Genomic DNA, 13,264 nt, shown 5'->3' with positions numbered 1-13,264 from the left:
TTAATCTGCTACTAATCTACGAAAGAGGTCAAATCATCACAAAATTCAGTAGGCTTCCCTACTAGAATTCGATTTTTGCCTGAAAAAACACTTCTTCATGCAGAGTTTGTGTTCATCATCCTTGGAAGCAAAAGCAAGTGTTTTTCAGAGACAGAGGAATGTAAGAGTCCGATGTGAGATCTGCCCATTTTTCATCCCACAAGTAAGAATGAAGTCTGAAAACCAAGCTTTGGTCATAGCTATTCTTGATGGTGACTCAACCCAAGTAGGTAGTGCATCTGCTAAGGCCACAAGAGATTATTTCAAGAATGTCTAGGCAGATTTGTGCCAAGTTTATGGAATGGGTAAAAGTATTTTACTTTTGACTGACGTTGAAACAGCACAAGTGGAATTGATAATATTAGAATACGTAAGATGAAGGAGGCAAGGGTGCACTCTCCTACTTTTGTTATTTGCATTGCATTCGAGTTTTTTTGCAAGACTGGGGGAATAAGGACGGGTGCTACCAACCACATAATTTTGTTTTCTGCAAAAGGTCCACTGATATTTCTTAAGCACCCAGAAGAGTCTGAACCAATGCTTTTATTAGAATTGGAATGGTTTGAGATGATATTGGGACTGCAGATCAACCAGGAGAAATGCAGATTATTCCTACTGGATGGGTTAGTTTCAGATGTCACAAATTGAATCCCCAGTGTTAGTTATTCAGTTTGTGTCTGAAGTGGGAGAAGGACTGATTTCGGTATTACAGGGTTTAGGTGCATGCTTCAGTGACTGAAGAGCTAAATTTGATTTTTGGAACATCCTGCTTGTTGCAAAATGGCCCTTTCTGAAAGGTCACCCAAGCCTATTGCCTTCCTTCTCCTCCTCCTTTTCTGACCATTTTTCTATTGGCCTTAGGACTCTGAGCACTTTACTACTGTTGACCAGTGCTAAAGTGCGTGTGCTTCTCCCCTAAATCTAGTGTCATTGGTCTATACACAATTGGCATATTTAGTTTACATGCAAGTCCCTAGTAAAGTGGTATACCATATACCTAAGCTTGTAATCTAAATGCTACTTGTGGGCCTGCAGCAATGGTTGTGCCACTCACACAAGTAGCCCTTCAAACCTGTCTCAGGGCTGCCATTGCAAGGCCTCTGTGTGAAGTTTAATGCCACTTCAGCTTTACATTTAAAAGCACTTGCCAAGACTGACCTTTTATTACACATAAGGTCACCTCTAAGGTAGGCCCTATGTAAAGGCTAAAGGCAGGGTGCTGTGTAACTAAAAGGTAGGACATGTACTGTTAAGATTTGGATTTCCTGGTTGTGATAGACACCCCAATTCGTTTTCCAGTACTGTGAGGCTTACTCCACTTATAGACTAGCGTTGGGAATTCCCTAAAACACCTTTAAGCTGTAATTCCTGATCAGAAAAGAGTAGTTGCATCATGTTTCCTATATTTGGAATGGGAATGACATCTCCACTTTACTGGTAAAGTTGGATTTATTATTTCTGTTTTAAGAAATCCCACTTTTTATAAAGTGGACATTTCTCTGCACCTACTTCTCTGTGTGCCTCGCAGCCTGTCCCCAGTACACCTCTGGGAGTGATCAATGGCAGCCAGTAGGGGTGATCAAGAGGACCCGAGCCTCAGAGTGGCCCAGGTGTTAGCCGTAAAGAGGAGGGTCAGGCCGTGGGAAACACATCCCAAAAGATCCCACGGTCTGGGAGGAGCTAGACCTTGAGGGCTAGGCCCCGAAACCCACAGGGGAACAAGTGGCCGAACTGGGAGTCCTACCTGAGCTGATCTATTGGCAGCAGGAGGGGGGTTCTATCAGGAAGGAATTCTGCCAAAAGCCGATGGAATGCCCTACTCTATTTGGTTTGTGGGAGCAGGCTGCAGACCAGGTAGCTGGTGATCAGTCTGGATCACATTGGATGTACTGGGAGAATGGTCTCTTGCACAGTGAGTCTTAGGTTGCTGAGCCTAGGCCAGCTCGTGTGCTGGTGGTATTCCAGCACTTTAGAACCTTCCTACTGGGTTTGGCGCATGACGTGCCTTTGGCAGGACATTTGAGGGAGGACAAGACCTTTTATAATATTGTCACCCCCTTCTTTTGGCCCCAAATGCAAAGGCAATCTGATACACACTGTAGGTTTTGCAAACTTGCCAGGCAAGTGGTAAAGGTGGGTGGAAGGTGAAGGCTCCTCCCCAACCTTTTACAGCGGTGAGCACCCATTTTGAGTGGATCGGAATTTACATTTTGGGGCCCCTGGACCCCAAGACAGCCTTAGGCGACGGGTACATCCTGGTCTTGGTAAACCATGCCACCCGGTACCCAGAGGCTGTTCCTCTCAGGACAGTCACAGCCCCTATGGTGAATCGTACATTAACGGGGATCTTTCACCAAATGGGTTTTCCCCAGAGTGGTTGTATCTGACTGAGGCACAAACTTCATATCCAAGTATCTGATGTCTCTATGGGAGGAGTGTGGTGTAACCTATAAGTTCACCACTCCTTACCATCCCCAAGGGAATGGGTTGTTTAAGCGATTCAGCCGAACCCTGAAAGACTGTATCAGTGGTCTTGGAGACCCCTTGAGGGATAAGTGGGATGTGTTCTTGCCATGCCTAATGTTTGCTTACAGAGAGGAAGAGCAGAAATACTTAGGGTTCAGTCCCTTTGAATTGCTGTATGGGCATCCTATAACATGTCCTCGCAGTCTGGTGAAATAAGGCTGGGAGAAACCTCCCAGTAAACCTCCCCAGTATGTATTTAGCTACATGCTGGCCTTTAGAAACCAGACTGTGCGTTTCAGAAGGTCACTCAAGAGAACCTAGAAGCCAGCCAGGAGGAGATGAAATGCTGGTATGACCAGAATGCCACTCTGGTAGAGTTTCAACCTGGCCAGAAAGTGAGTCATGGCCCCAGTAGACCCTTGTGCTCTCCAAGACAAGTTGTCTGGGCCTTTTGAGGTGGTGGAGCGCAAGAGTAATGTCACCTACCTGGTGAACTTGCAGACTCCAAAGAACCCTTTGCGGGTCCTGCACGCGAAGTCCCTCGAGCCTCACTTTGAGAGGTCTGAAGTGAACGTGCTCTTGGTGACAGATGATGGAAGAGGAGAGTGAGCCTCTTCCGGACCTCCTGTCTACCAAGGAGAAAGATGGGTCAGTGGATGGAGTGAATAGCTTCCCCCACCCTGGCCCCAGAGCAGCAGGGGGACTGTCATCTGGTGCTGGGACAGTTTGCCATACTGTTCTCCCTGACCCCGGGGTACCATTGGTTTGTCCATGACGTGGACACTGGGGCCAGCTTTCCTCTGAAACACAACATTTACAGGTTGACTAACAGTGTTAAAGCCAGCATCAAATAAGAGGTTTCTATAATGTTGGCATTAGGAGAGATCAAGCCAACCAGCAGCCCTTGGGCCAGCCCATTGGTCTTAGTTCCAAAAGCTGCTGCTACCTCACTTAAACTCTGTGGTGACTACCATGGGCTCACTGCCATCACCAGGACTGACAGGCACCCCATCCCCAGAGCTGATGAGCTCATAGATGTGTTGGGAGCTGCCAAGTTCCTCCGTAGGTTTGTTTTAACGTCTGGGTACTGGCAGATTGTCTTAACTGATGGAGCCAAGGAGAGGTCTGCATTCTCAACGCCAGAGGAGCACTACCAGTTCCGGGTTATGCCCTTTGGGTTGAAGAACGTTCCTGCCACCTTTCAGAGACTGGTCAACCAGGTGTTGTCTGAGCTAGAGGAATTCAGCACCACCTACCTGGATGGCATTGCATTGTTCAGCTCAAGCTGGGAGGAGCACTTGCATTGCCTCCGTGAAGTGTTGAAGGCAGGCCTCACTATCAAGGCCGGTAGGTGCGAGATAGGGCAGGGGTCTGTACTGTACTTAGGGCACCAGGTAGTGAGCGGCCTGATGGTGCCCCTACACCCTAAGATTAACACCATTCAGGCATGGGTGCCCCCAAGACCCAAAGTGAGCTGAGAGCCTCCTTGAGTTTTATCGGTATTGACTGGAGGTTTGTCAAAGGATATGGCACCATTGTGGAGAGGAGTTGGCCTAACGGTTAGGGCGGTCTACCTTAAATCTGCTGATCTGGGTTCGAGTCTCAGCAATGATGCTGAACATCCTGTGATTCTGGGCAAATCACTTAATCTCCCCGTGCCTAACAAAAATGAATGTGTCCTCATTTAATGCAACTGGTACTATGTAAAACGCTCTGATACCTGATTTGGGTCAAGTTCGCGCTATATAAAACTCTGTAAAAAATTGTTGCCCCCTTGACTGATATTACTTCCAGGAAGCACCCAAGGAAAGTAATCTGGACTGATGCCTGTCAGACTGCTTTTTGTGCCCTTATATCAAGGCACCCAATTTCTCCCAAGAATTTGTTGTGCAGACAGATGCTTCAGAGCATGGTGTGGGTGCATTTCTATCGCAACTGAACAATGAGGGCTTGGACCAACCTGTAGCTTTCATTAGTAGGAGGCTACTTCTCAGGGTTCAAAGTTAGCATGCAATTGAGCGAGAAGCTTTTGCTGTGGTCTGGGCACTGAAGAAGCTAAGACCCTTCTTATTTGGGACTCACTTCCAAGTTATGATGGACCACAAGCCCCTCAGATGGCTTATACAAATAAGGGGTGAAAATCCAAAACTGTTTAGGTAGTCCATTTCCCTACAGAGGATAGACTTTATGGTGGAATACCCCCCTGGTAAAGAACACGCCAATGCTAATGGTGTGTCCAGATTCTTCCGCCTTAGTGAAGAGAACTCCCAGGAGGGTAGGTAGTTCGCCCAACTTTTCAGCTAAATGCATTTTTTAACTATGTGCTGGATTTCATTTTTGCTGGCTTGTATGCTTTGATTACAGAAACAAGGGAACCCAATCAATGATCAGGGACCTTGGGTACAAACTGTTTTAAGGAACAATTGTCCCTAATAAAAAACATTTGCGAAAATTCATATGTACAGAGATACAATAATGTCTATATTTGTGGCTGTCCAACTGGATATCCTCTTTTAATGAAAAAGTAAAAGAAAAAATACAAGTGGGGACATATATATCTCAGGCAATACAGGAAGGCGTGGCCAACAAATATTATAGTTACTTGGCCAACAGAGAATATTATAGAGCACCCTAGCACATATTACTATAAAACATGCAGTTATGTCAGAGTGAAAAAAGTGGACGACGTTTCGATCCCTTTACCTTAATGCTGGGATCATCTTCAGGACAAAACAAATAGGTGCCTGAGGCAATTGCCTATTGAACGAGAATAGAAACTTCTCAACTAAGTTATTACACGTGAATAAGGAGGCATGATTCAGTTACTTGATGAGGACTGTGTTTATTAAGGTGTTACCCATCTGAGCATGCAGCAGTTTGAGGGGATGATATATACTAGGAGTTCAACTGGAATCCATGCATTAATGAAAAATAGCGGTAGTAAAGAATTTTGCAGTGATGAGGAAATACCTGGGGCTCAAATCAGTGAGGAATGCTAAGTCCAGGTTGATCTGAGAATTGAATTGGGAGCACTATGGAGGTGAAAATAATTCCTTTAGAATTGGAACAGTATGTGTGATTGGGGTAAAGGTGAATTTTGAATAATTACAAACTGGGATAGTCCTGAGGTAGTTCAGCGAACCGCAAATTATTACAGCCACTGAAATGTCCTGCCTGAATTGGGAAATTCTATGATTCTTTTTGACGAACTAGACCTGCCAATTAAAAGATGGTGTCCAGTTGACAGCCAAAATTATAGACATCATTGCATCTCTTTATATATGAATTTTCACAAATGTTTTTTGTTAGGGACGGTTGTTCCTTACAAAGGCTTGTAAGCTTTGGGCACTTTGCCACTGCGGATCAGTGTCCAAGTGCAAGTGCCTCCTTTGTAGATTGTAATTAGGATTGGTTATCCATGTTTGGCTTCTTTGATTTATGGGTAAGTCCCTAGTAAAGCGTACTTAGGGTGCCAGGGCCTGTATCTCAAATGCTACTATTAGGGCCTGAAGGACTGGTTGTGCCACCCACAAAAGTAGCCTTTTCCAAATGTGACTCAGACCTGCCATTGCAGTGTCTGCACACAGTTTTAACTGCCATGTCGACCTGGCAGGTGCACCCACTTGCCAGACCTAACCCTTCCTTTTACTACAAGTTATTCACCCCTAAGTTAGGCCCCAGGTACCCCCATGGGCAGGGTGCAGCGTATGTTAAAGGTAGGACATGTACGGTTGTGTGAGACATGTACTGATAGTGAAATACTGCACATTTAATTTTACACTATTGCAAGGACTAGTTCTCCCATAGACTATTGTTGGAGCAGCCTTGTAACATTTTACATGCATAACTTTCATTTGGGAACAGCTAGAGGTTTGGGATTTAGGCTCTCTGAACTCACCTTTTAGTAAAGTGGTTTGTAAAATGTGTGTTTGAAAATGCCACTTTTAGAAAGTGGGTACTTTCTTGTTTAACCATCCTGTGTACCTTTGTCTGTTTGTGTATTCACTGTCTGGTTTTGGAGTAATAGGACCTAGGGATGTGCATTCACACTAGATGGTCATAAGGGGGAGTTGAGGTGTGTCCTGCTTTTCCTGGGTGACTCATGTAGTGTAGTTCCTATATTCCCAATAGGCTCTGCGCATTGGAATAACATAAACAATAGTTTAGACGTAGGACTGAGGTTGACTAGGTCTCTACTGAATGTGTTAGACTTAATTATGAATGCCAGCTAGCTCAGAGGTCACTAGAAACTTTCTCGAGTGAAAAGGAAGGAGTTAACTTTCCTGAATAGACAAGAAGGGATTAGTTTCTGACAACCGCATAAACATGACAACTTTGCTCCCTCCAGAATAAGGAGTATATCTCCAGAGTCGCGGAAACAATAGATAACGATTTCACTCAGTCAATCGTGCATGCTTAGTTTCACCAGGAGTGCAGAGAAATAGAGAGACAGGTGTTTTCAATAAAAGTGGTTATTTATTGAGCAGTCGTCTTTCTCATGCAAGAGAAGTGAATTGCCAGTATTGCAATACTTGTCATAAAGTAAAGTGCGTACAGTAAAAAGAGTATTATGAAATAATACTGTAAAAGCATTAATATGGTTTCTGAGCCATAAGATGCTTAAAACGGATAAAATACATACAATGATAAAAGTTGACTAAACGTACTCAACTGGTGTTTCTAAAATACGCCTACCCCGGTGTACCTAACCTAAGCCTAGTACGTGGGAAGGAGTAAGTGAGTTATAGTTTGAGTTAAGATAGTTTTTGCCAAGAATCTGAATCAAGAATTCACTAAGGATCTAATCGGCTCCGTACCTTGGTTATAGAATGAAGGAGGTCTTGTATCTCTCTCTCAGGACTTGATCTCCCAGCAAGCCGCAAGGGTGACTGGAAACACTGGAGCTGGATTTCTCGGCAGGAGAAAAGACAGCGTCTCTCTCTGTGCGTCAATGGGAGGGTCGGCTTCCTTCGGCACTTGTTACAGCAGGGCGTCGGGGATGTAGATAGCCGATCTGCTCCAAACCACCGTGCCTTTGCTAAGGCAGATGCTGGTATATTTATACCAGGAAGGTGCCGAGTTTGACGTAAGGTTGGACATAAGACGTCACTAAGAACTCGCAGTTCTTTCAGGACTCCAGGAGTTCTTGGACAAATCAAAGCAGAAGCAGGGGGAATTCCCGGGCTGCTGGAGGCTTGGTTTGTTTTACAAACGCGTTGTACTTTCTAGGAGTCTATGGGAGTAGCCTTGCCGTATTTGGACTGCATTGGCTATGACTAAATATGGATATGAATCTTATGCCTTTATAAGAATGATTTATTATAACCACATAAGGGCATAAATCGGGAATATTTAAATAGGGTCCTAGATACGTTCACAACACCCACTCCACGTATAATCTCCATCATTACTAAATACTAAGCAATACTAAACATATATAACGCTGCATGTGTTTTCCAACCCACCCCAAAATACATAAAATGCATTTGAAATGTTATATACATGAAAAATGAGTATTATACTGCACGTTTTCAAGCAGTGTTATCATTCAGATAATACATATATAGTACGTTGAAATATTTGCTGAATGAATTTGCGAAAATTACATTTATGAACTGGCTCTTAATACAGAAGAGAAGGTCGAGACCATTTCATCACATATTTATACAAGACTGTACATGTGCTAGAGGCTAAGTAAAAAATATTGTCTCTAGAGTTTCTTAAAAAATAGAAATTCTGTTCTCTAAGAATAGTTCTACTTCAAGCAGATTATCATGTGCCAAAAAAGTAAATATTTTGGGAACAGGAAGAATAATTTTGCTTTCAGGGGAAGAGAGGAAAAATAGTCCCAATGTTTTCAGAAGTGTTGTTTATCAAAAACTGAAGGCCGAATTCAGAGTTCAGGGAACGCTGTGTGCTCATCTTTTGTTTTAAAAGTTATTCTCGTTGTTAGGGGAGAACATAAGTTCAGATAGGCTGGCAAAGAATTCGTCTACAACAGTAGGTGAAAGTTGGACCAAGTCCGAAAAAGTAGAAATAGTGCAAATGTGAGATGCATTGCCGTCATCGGTGTCTAGATCAGCAATGGTCACAGAAGGTTGTACCTGTGTGCCGCTTTCATCTCGTACCTCACCGCCACCTAATCGTAATAGTGAGGTCTCAACGAATGCCGTCATCAGAATAGGTCGCCGCTGGGGACAACACGTTGCATGAGACGTTACCGAACCAAGCAAAGTATCGATATCCATAGGTACTGCTGTAGTGTAAGACAGACGTCCAACACGCATTCTTCTCCGCATAGCAAGCATCGTAGAACAGGTAAGATGCAATCTTGCCAGATTGGTCTGAATGAAAGAAACAAGGTAGTATTCAGATCTCTTAGCCGAGCCAAGCCGAGGACCTTAGTAATCCGTTCTCGGTATCGTATTGCTAGTGTCTTCCATTGTTGCCTGGGTTTTGTCTGTGACTTGACTTGCCATATCAGAGCAGAAGGAACAAAAATAAAATTCCTGCTACGAGTCCCAAGATGAGAGGCAGGCCGCCGAACACAGAGTGCACGAAATTCGGGAAGATGCTCAAGACTGCTTCAAAGGGTGCTAGGAGTCCCGAAAAAATTGTCTTAAATACATGTGCGATGCCACTGGTATCTGACATGTTTAAGATTTGGCTTAGCATTTCTACGAAATGCACGGGGCAATTTGTCGATAATAGTGTATGTATCTCTGCCGCTGTCCTTGCAACTTGCAGATCATACGTCTCTTTGGACGAGGTTAAAGGCACAGTTGTCTGCAAAAGAATAGACTTCATTCTGCTTAAAGTATCAATTCGAATAGAAGAGATATTCAGAGAAGGCCATATTGCTGCCTCCTTGTCTGGTTTGCTGTTTGGATACAATACTTGCATACAGCAAATGACCCTGGAAGTAACGCTCACGAGATAGGCTATTTCTGGCACCATGCCACAACAGCTGTGGTCACTTATTATAACATAGCTTCCGTTGGAAATCTGTCTGAAAAAAGGCTCTATCTGTGTTGCAGGGGCGCCGCGCAGGTGACATGAAAGGTTATTTGATGAGCCTTCGCAGGCTCCATGCAAGTTAATACCTTGACACAGAAGTGTACCGCTTAGTGAATTTTTACAGTTGTTACCACTAAGAAATACCTCTTTTTTCCCTTCACTATAACATCTATGTGTATAAGGTAAATTCTAGGTTGACTTGATGTATCCTTTACCCAACCTTTCATACAGGCCTGCTGGTATATACTTTTGGCAATATCGAAATGAAAAGTCGTTATCGGAATTGTAATTGTAGCATGTATTATCCGTTCAATGACAGGTCGTTCTGACATTGTCAATGGTCATTTTTCTAGTTTTTCAATGCTCAGCACCGTATAGTCTGCTCCTTTTTGTGCCAAAGAGATTTGTTTATCTGTAAGGTTACAGATAGAAAATAATGACATTGTGTTGATTAGACGCCATGGCACGTAGCCTGAACGGAGGTTTTGTAACGTCCAGCCTAACTGTACAATAGAACGTAATTGGGACTGGCCATGTTGTAACATTAGCATATCCTGTTCTATTATATCAATAGCAGATGATACAATGCTGTCCAGTGAATAAATTCTGGAGGACAGTCGTTAACCCATTGCCCACTACAGAGAGTGATTTTTCCAAATTAATACGATCAATTTCTCGTATCTTTTCAGCAGTTTCAATTTGCATTACTTTCCAAGCTTCGTTGTAAGCAGCGTATATACCGGCGTATATGAAACTTTTTTGTCGCTGTTTGCGAGGTCCCATTATGAAATCTCGCAAGTCAGCACCTTCTTTAAGTAAAGTCAAGTGTTGCTTAATTTCAGGTAGTGTGGATTTTTGTAGCCACTCGAGGCATAGTTTTCCTACACTGTATGTTGTAATTATCCCTAGATGTTGTCTCTGGGAATATCTTGGGTCTGGCCTGTTCTGTTTGAACCCCTGTGTTTTGTTCAGGAATCTATCTTGACAGTTATTAGTGTCTGTGGGCCAGATCAACCATTTTCTCCAATCAGGATTAGTTCTGTTTTGGTGTAAAATATGGGATACGTCTATCTCCACATCTGTAGTGCTATTACTATCAGGTATGGGTTTTGGAATAGACGGTTTGTTTAAGTCTTTTATCTTGGCTAGGCCAAGACAGGTTGTTTGTTGAATGGTGTCATTCAGGAATATTATTTGTTCTGGGATCATGCAGGCTCTGAACAATGATTCTAAACCTTGTAGCTGCCAGTCTTTTGTACCCCAGATGGTTTTTGTCTCAATATTGTTTTTCCAAAATTCAAAACCAAATGTAGACATTTTTTCATAACATTTTTCAGAATAAATCAGTTTAGTATTTGTCAACATGTTTTTCATTCCTGTCTTATTCATGATTTTAAAATAAAACGTTTCTTGATCAGTGTTATTAAACCCTGAGAAGTATGGGTATGTCTCATAAAATGTTTTTGAACTGCCTTTTGGCGGTGTTGGACAATGTTCCCATTGATTATAAGTAAAAACATTTCTAGGATTAGCAGATTTATGCAAATAGTGATGCCCATAATGATTAAAGCAATACATTTCTTCATAATTTGATGAACCTTGTAAATAATCATGTTCTGTAAATTTTGCTGACATTTCTAAATCAGACATCATATTATTAATATTTTCAAAGTCCCAATCATCAGAGAAAGTACTAGGTGATACAAAGTCACTTAAAGAAACCTTGAACTGGTGTGGATATTTCAAGAGTTCAACCGGGCCATAGATTTTGTAATCAGTAGCGTCCCATGCTACACCACCAGGTATTGGAATGGCTGTGATGTTCACTGATGACAGTTCTCTTTTTTCGATGTGAGACGATCTGTGAGGTTTTAGAACCAAGTTGATGTTCTGACTTGCTGTGTCCATTGTACTATATTTTCCATCAATAAATCTACCCAAACTTAGAACCAAGATGAGACAAAGTAGGAGGAAAAGTACACCTAACACGATCCATAATTCAATCCATGGTGAATTCAGATATGTTTCTCCAAGTTGATGAAAGAGTTCTGTAATTTTGTCTTTGAAAGTTTTGTTTGCTGGCTTGTCCTCATGTTCACTTGGATCATCAGAAAAGTCATCGAAATTGATGAAGTAGCCAGATGCAGTTCTCTCAATTGTTGGAATTGCTTCCGGATTTTCATTAATCTTTGGATTTGTATGTTCAGAGGCTACATCATTGTAGACTGGTGTTTCTTGACGAACTGTTGCAATTTGGGTTTCAAGAGGCACAAGTTCCATGGCTTTGTTGCATAGTCCTTCTTTATTTACTGCAGGTTTTTAAAATTTGATTAGTCTCTCAGTTTGAACCTCTTGGATTGTAGCAAGGTTTGGTCTTCTGCTACTTTTTGGGAGTCCACTGGGCCTACTACTTATTATTGGCCACATGTTTGTGGTTTTACCAGGTCGATTGATACAACTCTGTTCTCCTTTTTACCAGCAAGGGGCGGTAGTACTACTGATCTTGTTCCGCTGATAGCTAAGACAGGTACTGCTTTTCTGTAAGAAGGCCCAAATTCCTTCTTCACCGCGATCTTTTCTCTGACCAGATCCCCAATCTTTGGAATCCAGACAGGTCTTGCTGGGACAGGTGGTTTTTCTTCAGTGGTCGTTGACTTTAGCTTTGTGTTACTTAGACTTCTTCTTGTTTCATTTAAGTCCTGTAAAACAGCCAAACGATATTTGATATCAAAGGTTTTTTGTTTCACCACTGAAGTCTGACAATCAAGATCATGAATGATCATTCTAGTACCAAACAAAAGTTCGTACGGAGTGATACCTCCTAGAGAATTTCTTGGCAGATTATTAAGACTACGTTGGACACTTATTAGATGTTTGACCCACCCGTCACCCGAACCTAATACCCTCGCTGTTATAGATTGCTTTATGTCACGTTTTTTTCTCTCCACTACCACATTTCCCTCGGGATGGAATGGACTAGAGTACCGCAATGCAATGCCCAAGCTGGCCATGGCCTCTTTGTAAGCTCGAGAGCTAAACGCAGGACCCTGGTCAGAATGTAGCATGAGTAATCAAATGAGAGAGACCCCTTGCACACCAGGGGAATAGGGTACTAGTAAATAGTAGAAAAAGGGGGATCCCTGGGTGAGTCTGAATACCACAACCCGATGGAAAAAATGGTTGTCTCTGTTCTAGCCCATATATTAGAAGTGAATATCATGAACAACTCAATAAATTCTAAAATTCTTCTTTTATTTTCAGTTTAAAAAAAGGGTTTTAGCACAAAAGTTACTTTAAAAACAATACATTATCATTACATTCAAATATACAACAGTATACACCTCATGGTTAAAACATTTTTGACATAAAAAGAGTTGATCCTAAAGAGGGGAAAGACAAAGGAGAGAACAAAAAACAGACAATCCTATTTGTCATAAGTACATATCAGGGAATTCAAATAAAAGAGACTAATCCAGGACACGTTCTACTTATGATGTCTACGGAAATAGCTCTGTCCCTTGATTATGTGATATCAGGCATCGACGCGTTTCGATGGTTAGTTAAAAAATTTTGACCATCTTTTTCAAGACAAAATAAATATGTCTCTCCTAACACAATGTCACTGGATGGTTGCAAAGTTCATGAAGATCCTGCAGATAAACATACTTATATAAGTATTATGAATATCAATATTTGCACCTCAATTATACCAGTCAAGTTCTTATAGATACAAAATGTGTTA

At 42.2% G+C, this 13,264-nt stretch overlaps 1 protein-coding gene across 10 annotated transcripts in view; it reads left to right on the top strand.

Moving 5' to 3' along the window:
• GTF2A1L (general transcription factor IIA subunit 1 like) overlaps positions 1-13,264 on the top strand; it is a 1,231,875-nt gene that overhangs the window by 413,304 nt on the left and 805,307 nt on the right. The gene's annotated exons all lie outside the window — the stretch shown is intronic.

This window comes from Lissotriton helveticus, chromosome 6 (genome assembly GCF_964261635.1).
Source record: "Lissotriton helveticus chromosome 6, aLisHel1.1, whole genome shotgun sequence".
Classification (NCBI taxonomy): domain Eukaryota; kingdom Metazoa; phylum Chordata; class Amphibia; order Caudata; family Salamandridae; genus Lissotriton; species Lissotriton helveticus.
This window is presented reverse-complemented; position numbering and strand designations above follow the sequence as displayed.